Source organism: Hipposideros armiger, unplaced genomic scaffold (assembly GCF_001890085.2).
Source record: "Hipposideros armiger isolate ML-2016 unplaced genomic scaffold, ASM189008v1 scaffold_26, whole genome shotgun sequence".
Classification (NCBI taxonomy): domain Eukaryota; kingdom Metazoa; phylum Chordata; class Mammalia; order Chiroptera; family Hipposideridae; genus Hipposideros; species Hipposideros armiger.
In genome coordinates this window covers 4,179,280-4,190,382 of record NW_017731376.1, presented here as the reverse complement: position 1 = coordinate 4,190,382, position 11,103 = coordinate 4,179,280, and the positions used below count along the sequence as shown (strand labels likewise).

Sequence of the window (11,103 nt, the reverse complement as noted above, 5' to 3'; positions counted from 1 at the left end):
AGTGATTTTAGGAAAGTCTGAAGTATGAGCCAAGACAGGTTGCTTGTATGGAAAAGCCACAGAAAGTATCTTAGGTGTGTCCAAAAGTTGGGTGGGCTGGGTCTCAAGGAATAACCAGGTCAGGGCCAATAAACAGGTGTTATCTAGGTTGTTGGAGACACAGATATGGTGGCCACCTGTGTCTGCACACCAGGAGAGGGGAGGGCTCAACAAAGAAACAATGTCTTCCTCCAGCTCCTCCATCAGGGAGAAAGCTGGCCTTCAAGCCTTTGCCCTGAAGCCGGACAACTCAGTTCCTCCCCCATATGTCCCTGGTGCCTTTCAAGCCTCTGTCCAAGTGCTAGAACTCAGAGCAAGTGAGCCATCAGCAGGTCTTTGTGTAAGCCTTTTAAGAGGAGCACCTGGATTCCAGCTGCCCTCTGTCTCACTCAGCCACAATCTCCACTGGTTTTTACAGCCAGAAGTTGTGGGGCCTTCTTTCCCTGACACTGGAACCCTGGGCTTGGGAGTCTGGTGTGGGGCTGGGACCCCTCACTCCTCTGGGGCAGGGAGAACCTCTGCTGCTGAGATATCCCTCCCAATTTTTAACGGTCACACACAGGTGTGGGAGCAGCCCATTCTGTGTCTCTGTTCCACCTACTAGTCTCAACATGGTTTCTTCTGTATATCTTTAGTTATAGGATTTTGGTTCAGCTAGATTTTAGGTCATTCTCAGTGATTGTTATTCTGTAGTTTAATTTTGATGTGGTCTTAAAAGAAAGCAAGCACAACATATACCTACTCTGCCATCTTGACTGGAGATCTCTGCTTGCTTATTTTTTTAATAATATCTTTTGATGTCAGATGTTATTACTTTCAATGAAAAGTACATATTTGTATAAAGAGATTTGAAATAATTTATAAATGTATTAAAGTAATATGCAGCTGTTAGCAAGGTCTCTGGAAATAAGGTCAATATAGAAAATCAATACAATTTCTGTGTGTATATATATATATATATATATATATATATATATATATATTTTTTTTTTTATATGTATTTATCTAGTCACCTTGAGGATCCAGCTGCTCAGCTCGGGCTGGACTCGAACCGCTGTTGCTCAGAGCTCAAACTCTTGAGCGAGCTCTTAACCAACTGAGCCACTCGGCCAGCCCCTACNTGCTCAGCTCGGGCTGGACTCGAACCGCTGTTGCTCAGAGCTCAAACTCTTGAGCGAGCTCTTAACCAACTGAGCCACTCGGCCAGCCCCTACAATTTCTGTATATAAAAGAAATAAGTTGAAATTAAAATTTAAAAGTTAATACCAATTACAAAAGTCTCAAAAATACAGGCTTACCTTATTTTATTGCACTCTGCTTTACTGTGCTTCATAGATATTGCAGGGGTTTTTTGTATTTATTTTTTCAAACTGGAGGTTTGTGGCAACCCTGCATCAAGGAAGTCTATAGACACCATTCTTAAAATAGCATTTGCTTACTTTGTATCTCTGTGTCACATTTTGGTCATTCTTGCACTATTTCAAACTTTGTCATTATTATATTTGTTATTGTGATCTGTGATCAGTGACCTTTAATGTTGCTATTTTAATTGTTTGGGGGCACCATAGACCACACCAATATAAGACTGTGAAGTTAATCAATAAACGTGTGTATTTTGACTACTCCAGTGACCAGCTATTCCCCCATAGCAGTCCCTCTTCTTGAGGCTCCCAATCCCCTGAGACACAAGAATATTAAAATATGGACAATTAATAACCCTAAGGTGGCCTCTAAGTGTTCAAATGAAAGGAAGAATCTTACATTTCTCACTTTAAATAAAAAACCAGAAATGATTAATCTTGGTGAGCAAGGCATGTTGAAAGCCAAGACAGGCTGATAGCAAGGTCTCGTCTGTCAGGCCTAGTTGTGAATGCAAAAGTTGATGGAAATTAAAAGTGCTACTCAGTGAACACAAAAATAATAAAAAAGCAAAACAACCATATTGCTGATATGGAGAAAGTTTTGTTGGTCTGGATAGAAGATCAAACCAGTCACAGCATTCCCTTAAGCCAAAGCCTAATCCAGAGCAAGGCCCTAACTCTCTCCAATTCTATAAGGCTGAAGGAGGTGAGGAAGCTCCAGAAGAAAACTTTGAAATTAGCTAAGATTGGTTCACTAGGATTAAGGAAAGAAACCATCTCCATCCATAACATAAAAGTGCAAGGTGAAAAAGCAGTGCTGATGTAGAAGCTGTGACAAGTTATCCACAAGATCTAGCCAAGATAATTAAAGAAGGTGGCTATATTAAACAACATATTTTCAATGTAGATAAAACAGCCTTCTATTAGAAGATTATACCATCAAAGACTTTCATAGCTAGAGAAGTCAATGCTTGGCTTCAGAGCTTTAAAGGATAGGCTGATGCTCTTGTTAGGGGCTCATGCAGCTGGTGACTTTAATTTGAAACCAATGCTCATTTACTTTTCCAGAAATCCTAGGGCCCTTAAGAATTATGTAAATGTACTCGGTCTGTGCTCTATAAATGGAACAGCATAGCATGGATGATGGCATATCTGTTTACAACATAGTTTTTAAGTCCACCATTGAGACCTACCACTCAAAAAAAAAAAAAAAGAAAGAAAAGAAAAAAACCCTTTCAAACCATTACTGCTCATTGACAATGCACCTGGTCACCCAAGAGCTCTGATGGAGATGTACAATGAAATTGATATTGTTTTCATAGCTACTAACACAATACCCATTCTGCAGCCCATGGATCAAGGAATAATTTTGACTTTCAAATCTTACTGTATAAGAAATACATTTTGTAAGTCTATAGCTGCCATAGATAGTGATTCCTTTGGTGGATCTGGGAAAAGTATATTGAAAACCTTCTGGAAAAGAATTCACCATTCTAGATGCCATTAGGAACATTTGTGATTTATGCAGTCAAAATATCAACATTAACAGGAGTTTAGAAGAAGCTGATTCTAAGCCTCATGGATGACTTTGTGTGATTCAAGACGTCAGTGGAGGAAGTAATTGCAGATATGGTGGAAAAAGCACGAGAGCTAAAACTAGAGTGGAGCCTGAAGATGTTATTGAATTGCTGTAATCTCATGACAAAACTTAAATGAATGAGGTGTTGCTTCTTATGGATGAACAAAGAAAGTTGTTTCTTTAGATGAAAACTACTTCTGGTAAGATGATGTGAAGATTGTTGAAATGACAACAAAGGATTTAGAATATTACATAAACTTACTTGATAAATCAGTGGCAGGGCTTGAGGAGAGTTACTCCAGTTTTTAAAATACTATCAAACACCACTGCATATTACAGAGAAATCACGTGTGAAAAAAAGAGTCAATCGATACAGAAAACTTTACTGTTGTCTTATTTTAAGAAATTGCCGCAGCCGCCCCTACCTTCAGCAACCACCACCCTAATCAGTCAGCAGCCATCAACATCAGGGCAAGACCTTCCACCAGCAAAAAGATTATGACTTGCTGAGGGTTCAGTTGATGGTTACCATTTTTTAACAGTGAAGTATTTTTTTTTTTTTTTTTTTTAGCTGAGCCATCCCGCCACCTGTTGGCAGCTCACGGCTGCTCAGCTCGGGCTGACTCGAACCGCTGTTGCTCAGAGCTCAAACTCTTGAGCGAGCTCTTAACCAACTGAGCCACTCAGCCGGCCCTACAGTGAAGTATTTCTTAATTAATATATGTACATTGCTTTTTTAGACCTAATGCTATTGCACACTTAATAGACTGGAGTATATGTAGTGTAAGCATAACTTAGATGCACAGGCATCAAACATTCATGTGACTCACTTTATAGTGACATTCACTTTATTGCGATAGTCTGGAACCAAACCTGCAATATCTCTGAGATGCGCCTGTATCAAATAACTAGGAATGGCTCTAAAGAAGAATGTGGAAGCCTTTACTCTAAAAACTAAAAATTATTGGTTAAAAATTTGTATTTATTTACAAATAAATGGAGATACAAATAAATGGAAAATTATATCACTTTAATTGGGAAATCAAAGATTGTTAATGTTTTGATTTTCCAAAATTAATTTAGATTTATTGATTTAGATTCAATAAAATGAAAACCAAAATTACGACAGAAATTCTTATTAAAATAGGTAATCTGATTTAAAAATTTATTTGGAAATGCAAAGAACTTAAAATATACAAGATAATCTTTAAACCAACCAAAAAAGTTCAAGTCATGATAGAACCCATAGTTATTATGGAAGTGTGATATTGGCATAAGGGTAAATAATTAGACTAAAAGAACAAGGAACCAAAATATAGACTGGCAAATATACATTCCCTTGATTTGTGGCCAACACTTCAACACTATTCAAAGAGAAGGTTTTTTTTGTTATTTTTTAAGTCAATAAATCATTCTGAAGCAATAGGATATTCATAAGGAAAAGAAAAGAAAACCTTGATCTCCACCTCACACATACAAAACTTAAATTGGAGACTAAGTTTTTTTAATAAATATCCTATTCCTAATTCAATACATAAAAATGATATCTTGGTGATACTTATATTTATATTTCTTTGAATACTAATATAACTTCTTAAATTTTCTGTTTGTGTATTTATTTTTTTCTTTATGATATTCCTCTTTGAAGTTTTCTGCTTATTTTTCTATTAAGGTATTCATTAATTTTATAAAGCACTTTAAGATTAAGAATATTAACCCTTTTTTATATGTGTTACTAATTCATAGTTTTGGTATTTTTATCTCTCTAATATTAATAAATACATTTTAGCTAGGCAAATGTATTAATGTTTTTCCTTTATGCCTAATGTTATGAGTGCATACTTAGACATTCATCATTCAATGTAATGGAGAAAGTACATTTTCTTCCCATATTTTATGTTTTCATTTTATGCATCTTAATCTAGTTAAAATATTAACTTTGGTATTTTGTTAGAATTGTGGCAATAACTTTATTTTTAAGCAATAATTAGCCAGTTGTGTCAATATCATTAGTGAATGGTTAATAAACTTTTCCAATTTTTTTGAGATGCCATCTTCATCAACTTCTAAAATTGCATGTATTTTTACATGTATTTGTGGACTTTCTGTTTTATTCTTTTGATTTGTATGTTTTTAACCATGACAATATCTGTGCATAAAATATTATGTATTATTTGAAAGGGACAGAGAGAATTGAATCTAGTATTGGTTAAACCTTAACAATGTTAATAAGATTGATAATAATGGCATTCCTTATATTGTGCCTGGTTAAAGCTTCTGGAAATTATTAGAAAGATCATATTTCTAACTCACACAAGAAAGAAACAGAATCCACAGTCGTGCTTCCTCTAGCACAGCTTTATGACAGCAACGTGACCACAAGATAAAACAGTTAACATATTAACAATACTTGACAAGTAGGAAATGTTTCCTGTGGGCTTTCTACAGTCTCAATTCATCCAACACAGGTAGATAAATACATGGTTGGAACTTTGTGATACAAACAAAATCAAACAGAAAACCATATACCAAGTTTGTGTTTTTTAATACCACAGATCTTACTGTGATTCATAGAGCAATAGAACACAGGAGACCCAGAGTTCCTAGACCTCTATATCAGACAACTCCATGCCCAGTATCTTTACTTCCATTCCTAGGAATGAAGGGTATGCAACTGTAACCCTGTCTCTCTTGGAAAGAGTCCTCATGTCTCATCAGTCCCCCACCCCCTCCAAAAAAAATCTTCACAGCTAACAAGATTTGTTGTGGCAATTTAATCTCAAATTGAAGCCTACTTTGGAACTTCGGTATTTTGTAAATATTTAGGAATGCATCATAGACTATAGGAAACTACTCGTCATATTGTGAAGAGTCAGAGATGGCTTCACACAAGATGAATTTATGATTTAATGATGAGCATGGGTGTGCCATTATGAAAAGAAGAAGAGCGTCTGTCCAGACCAAGAAAATGTGGGCAAAGGCTTAAAGGCATGGGTATGCATCACCTTTCAACCGAGTATTGAGGAATTAAGATTAATTCAAACATGGGCCTCATGTATGGAAGAAAGAGCTTTAGTTTAGAGAAGTAATGGACAAGTGTTTGAAACGACTTGTGTGTCAAACTAAGGAGTTAGAACATAACTTGGGTACATTTGAAGAAATCATAAAATGGGACCATTTTATAGCTAGAATTTTGCAGGGAAACTCTTACATTTGTTTCTAGATAGGAGATATAAATAGGAGGTAGATTGATAGAAAGGAAGGGGAGAAGGAATGGTGAAAAAGCCATTTTTGGGAGACTCATTTTAGAAAGGCCCAGTATGGAGGGAACTATACCCTATTTCAGGAAGACCTCATGTATTTGGGCTCTTTATTATGTAGCCAACTAACATGGTACCTGGTTCGTAATAGGCACTCAGGAAATGATAGAATGATTGCAGAAAAGAGTTAAGGAACAAGTTGTTTGAGCTTACTTTTGAAACTAAAGCCAGAAGCTACAATTTTATTACTTTTGCTGTGAATTGAATTCCTTAATTATATTTCTCCAAAAATTAAAATAAGACGCTTTTGATATTCATTGCTGTAACTGTTATGAATAAATTAAGACCCTTGTCTTAAAGCTAAAGAAAATTTAAATTCTCCATTCCTGAGTTGTGAGTTTAAGAAACATACATTTTTAAAATATTTAAGATATATTTCCCACTTCTTTAAGGGTATATTTCCTTTGAATCCAACTACTAGATATCTTTTTAAGAATAGTTATCAATATCCATAAAGGACATAGAAATAGTCACAAAACTAATATGTTAGAAATTTCCAAGCATTGTTTCAGAACAAGTCTCACTTATTCTGTGATCTGGGGCAAATGATTTAACTTCCCTGAGTTTCATTTTCTCTGTTTTTTTGGTGTTTTTTTTAATGGAAGTAATATTCTGCTTTCCCAAAGACTAGCTTTATTAACTAATTATTATTGGCTAAGGTTAATAGTATGTGAGGATACAAATTATTATTTTTTTACTTTTATCTTCCGTAACCTCACATTCCCAGAATAACATTTAGCTTGATTAATTTTGGTAGTTGTGATATTAAACTTTATTTTTTACCTAGCACTTATTTAATTCCCACTACGTGCCAAACACTATACTAAAACTATAAAATCATTATCTACCAAGAGGTAAATAATATCTCCATTGCATAGGATAGGGAAATAAGGTATAGAGAAATTAAAATCTGCCTAATGTTACACAACTGTAAATAAAGATATTTGAAACCTGTACTCAAAACTAATATATTAAAGTAACTGCTGTTAGTATTTGATATTCTATATGCATCATAAACATTATTGGATCTGCTGTACCTCACAATCTTTAGAGAGTAAATCTTGGCTCCTATGTTTAGCTCATTCCTTATAATCAGAAATCATGTAGGTAATATCCAGTCACTCATTGTTTTCTTTACTAAATTTATTACCTGTCTGCATATACTCCCGAAAAGCTTATTTAGTAAATAAGTACACTAAAGTAAAATAAATCTTGTTTAGTAAAAAAAATAAAAAAATAAAAAAATTTTAAAAAAATCCAGTATGTTTGTTGGTTCTATTATTTTGAAATCATAAGATAATCTTATCACCAACACCACCTCCACCAATAGTTTGTTGCTTTATTCCTATCAACTGATATGCTTATTGATTATCACATGAGCCAATACACATAAATATTACTCATTTGATATCTCAATATATAGTAAACTTGTACTTTAAAAAATCTGAAATAGACTCTGGTCCAGGAGTTTTAAGCATTTAAGGGTTTAACAAGTTCTACCAGTTATGTTTTCGCATATACCAACAATTTTTTTTAATTTTCATCTTTTATATCACTAATCAAAAGGCTTTCCATGATATTACCATTATTAAATGGCAACGCATTTGTTTTGTATTTTTTTGGATCTCATTTACAATGATATTTTCTTAAGTTTAATTTTCTCTTAGTATTATTTGCAGACTATTTTCACCTATCAGTTTTGATGTTCAAATTAAAGAAATGTTATCTTTCCATTTTTATTAGGCTCAATAGGTCATACTCTCCCATCATTTAGAAACATTTCCAGTTAATCTTTTTAATTTCCCATTTACTTTGTAGTTGCTTATAGACAATTAAGTCCAGTATGTTTATATTACTTGTCACTTATCTTATATTTCACCTTTGGTAGCAGAACTCCCTCATCTCTCCACTGTGCATGTTGAGATTATTTGGCTAAGCAAAAGATCCTCCCTTAATATCCAATTTTAAGCCAACTTAATGAGCCCTGCCAGTTCTGAACACAACAGGGATTTTGATATCCCATCTGGTTAAGTGGAGACTACAATAACTTCTATGATAACGACATCTGTTTAGAAAAATCAGAGTTCTATTAATCCAAACTCTCTTTCCTGTACCACTAACTCACTTGTCATATGTGTTTTATCCTTATTCTCTTCATTCATAATAGCAAAGTATTCAACAGGACTCCCTTTCCTCAATTTCCTTAACTAAATTACTTGATAGATATTCCTTGATAGATATAAAATAAAGCATAACACAGTTGAATTCATGTAACATCAAACCCAGTCTTGCTCTTTTTGCTCCACTGTGTTTATTTTTTGTCAAATACATTTAGAGAGTGATAAAAGTATAGACTTGATGATGATAATAGCAATAACAACCATCAACATTTATACAGTGTTCCCTGTACCAGAGGCATGAACTAGGCATTCTATGTGCATTATTTCCTTTAATCTTCACAATAACTTTAGCCTCTCCAACACCCATTCCATTTCTCATCCATTGTGTAGCAAACAAAGCCAAGTAGGGAACACACACCATTAAAAAAAAAATCCCACAAAAGCAAAAATCCCTGCCCTCATGAAGTTGACATTCTCCCAATCTCCTGAAGGCTGACCTACCTGTGGACTCAGAAATAAGAGCCAGGAAATGTCTTCATATTATCTTGTTAAATGTTATTAGCACAATTTTGCAATGAAAACAAAATAAGGTTTGTACTTTAGTTATACGGATATGGAGGAACAATGAATACCTTCCGTAACCAAAACAAAAACAAAAATACCCTTTTATTCATGACAATTCAACCCAAAACTACTTTTAAGGCCTCTCACGTGCCAGACATTGTGACAATTACTGAAAATATGCATACAGTGAAACAGGTGCTCCTGTTTCAAAGAGAACACAGAAGGTAGCAAGCAGAAAGCAATAAAGACCACTAAAGTAAATAAAAGTAGGTAAAAACATTTATCTCATAAACCAACACACATGACTTTTTTTTATAACACATGTATTTTAATCATTAGAAAAAGCCTCAGTCCCTTGGACCTTGTTTGCCTCTAGATTACACATCATTTTAACAGCTAGAAGGGCAAAATATCTTGTATAGAAGAAATTATAATAATTATTTGCTTATTACAGCAAAAAGTGATTATAGAAACAGGAGCAAGGCAGCCTTTTAAAAGAAGACCTACAAAGTTAAAATAAAAAATGTAAATGGAGATAGAGGCCAAGTTACAATAAACCCTATGGAAGCTACTATAACACATTGAATGATTAATGTTCAGAATTATTAATTTCAAGTCATAAAATAAAGTGAAATTATGACCAGTACATTACATTTAAGAAGCCAGGAAATTATACAGTACATTTTAAGTACATTTCTATTAAAAAAAAAAGCCTGTGCTTTTAGAAGAGTCAGCTTACAGGTGTTAATCAGTTATGCTGTAAATATGGCCATGCTAAATATAAAACAGGCTTATTTTTGAAACTTAAATAATCTTAGTAATTACAAGCATTCTCCTATGGCAGTATGTAACTTCAGAATCTTCACTCTAATTTCCTTCTCCACTGATTTGTAGACATTTCCCAGGAAAGCCCCAAGAGCAACCTGAATCTTAAAATGACTATAACAATCAGTGCTTTTAGAAATTAAAAAATAATAACCCTGTTTTTTGTCCATATATATGTTCTTCCTCATAATCTTCCTTTTACTGGCAAGTTTCTAGAAACAGTTAGCTCTACTCACTGTTTCCAAATTTTAACTTATCTCTCCATTCTGAACCTACTGCCCTCTAGATTCAAAACATCTTATAAAAGCCGTAAGTGGCTTCCATATTTTTTTCTCATCATACACCAATTTTTTGAAGCATTCCACATGGTTGGCCATGTCTTCCTTAAAATATGCTATTCCCTTGGCTTTTGAGATATAACACTCTTATGTTTTTTACTTGTCTCTCTGGCTATTTTCCTCCTTACCATACTCATCCTCCTCTACTTGACTATTGCATGTTAGGTCGCTTGAGCCAAGGCTCTACCCCATCTTTATCTCATTCTATATTCTCTTCCCAGATGGTCTCATTGAACCATACAGAGATGATCCACAAACTTTAATTCCAGGCCAAGCATCTCCTCTGAGTTTTTGACTCACAAGTTTTAACGTTTCCTCTTGACTATCTCAAAAACATCACAAAGTCAATGTGACCAAGACTATATTTATGATCTTTCCATTACCTCTAATAATTAATCACCTCACAATCCATCTAATTATACTAGTCAAAAGAAAGGACTGTTTTCTGACATCACCCTTCCCTTCAACCCCCTAAACAACCTAAACAATCCATCAGTGTAACCTGTCAATTTATCTACTAAATATTTCGTGAATATTTCCATGTCCTCAGTCATTCCACCACCAACTTAAGTTAAGCTGCCTTCATTTCTTGGCTCTTCTGCTATATCCTACTAATTTGTTTACCTCTATTTGTTCTGGTACCTTTCCCACTCATTCTCCAAAAAAACAACCAAAGCATTCTATTTTAGATTCTACCAAATCAACTCATATCATCTTCCTACCTAAAATTATCCAACAATTTCCATTGCTTATAAGTAATCACAACCCAGTATGATCTACTAGGACTGACATGGTGTGGATTACTATCCCTCTAAAGCCTTATCCTGAAGCATTACCGTCTCTCTCCTTTCTGCTCCAGTCATATTGATTTTTCTCACTGTGATGCATATGGCTTGTTCTGTCACAGTGTTTTTGCCTATGTTGTTCTCTCAGACTGGCACACTAGTTAACTAGCTT

General features: G+C 34.4%; 1 pseudogene; it reads left to right on the top strand.

The window, feature by feature from the left end:
• The first annotated feature begins 220 nt into the window (after nucleotides 1-220).
• LOC109379439 (tigger transposable element-derived protein 1-like) lies at nucleotides 221-10,441 on the top strand (annotated as a pseudogene).
• Nucleotides 10,442-11,103: the final 662 nt, after the last annotated feature.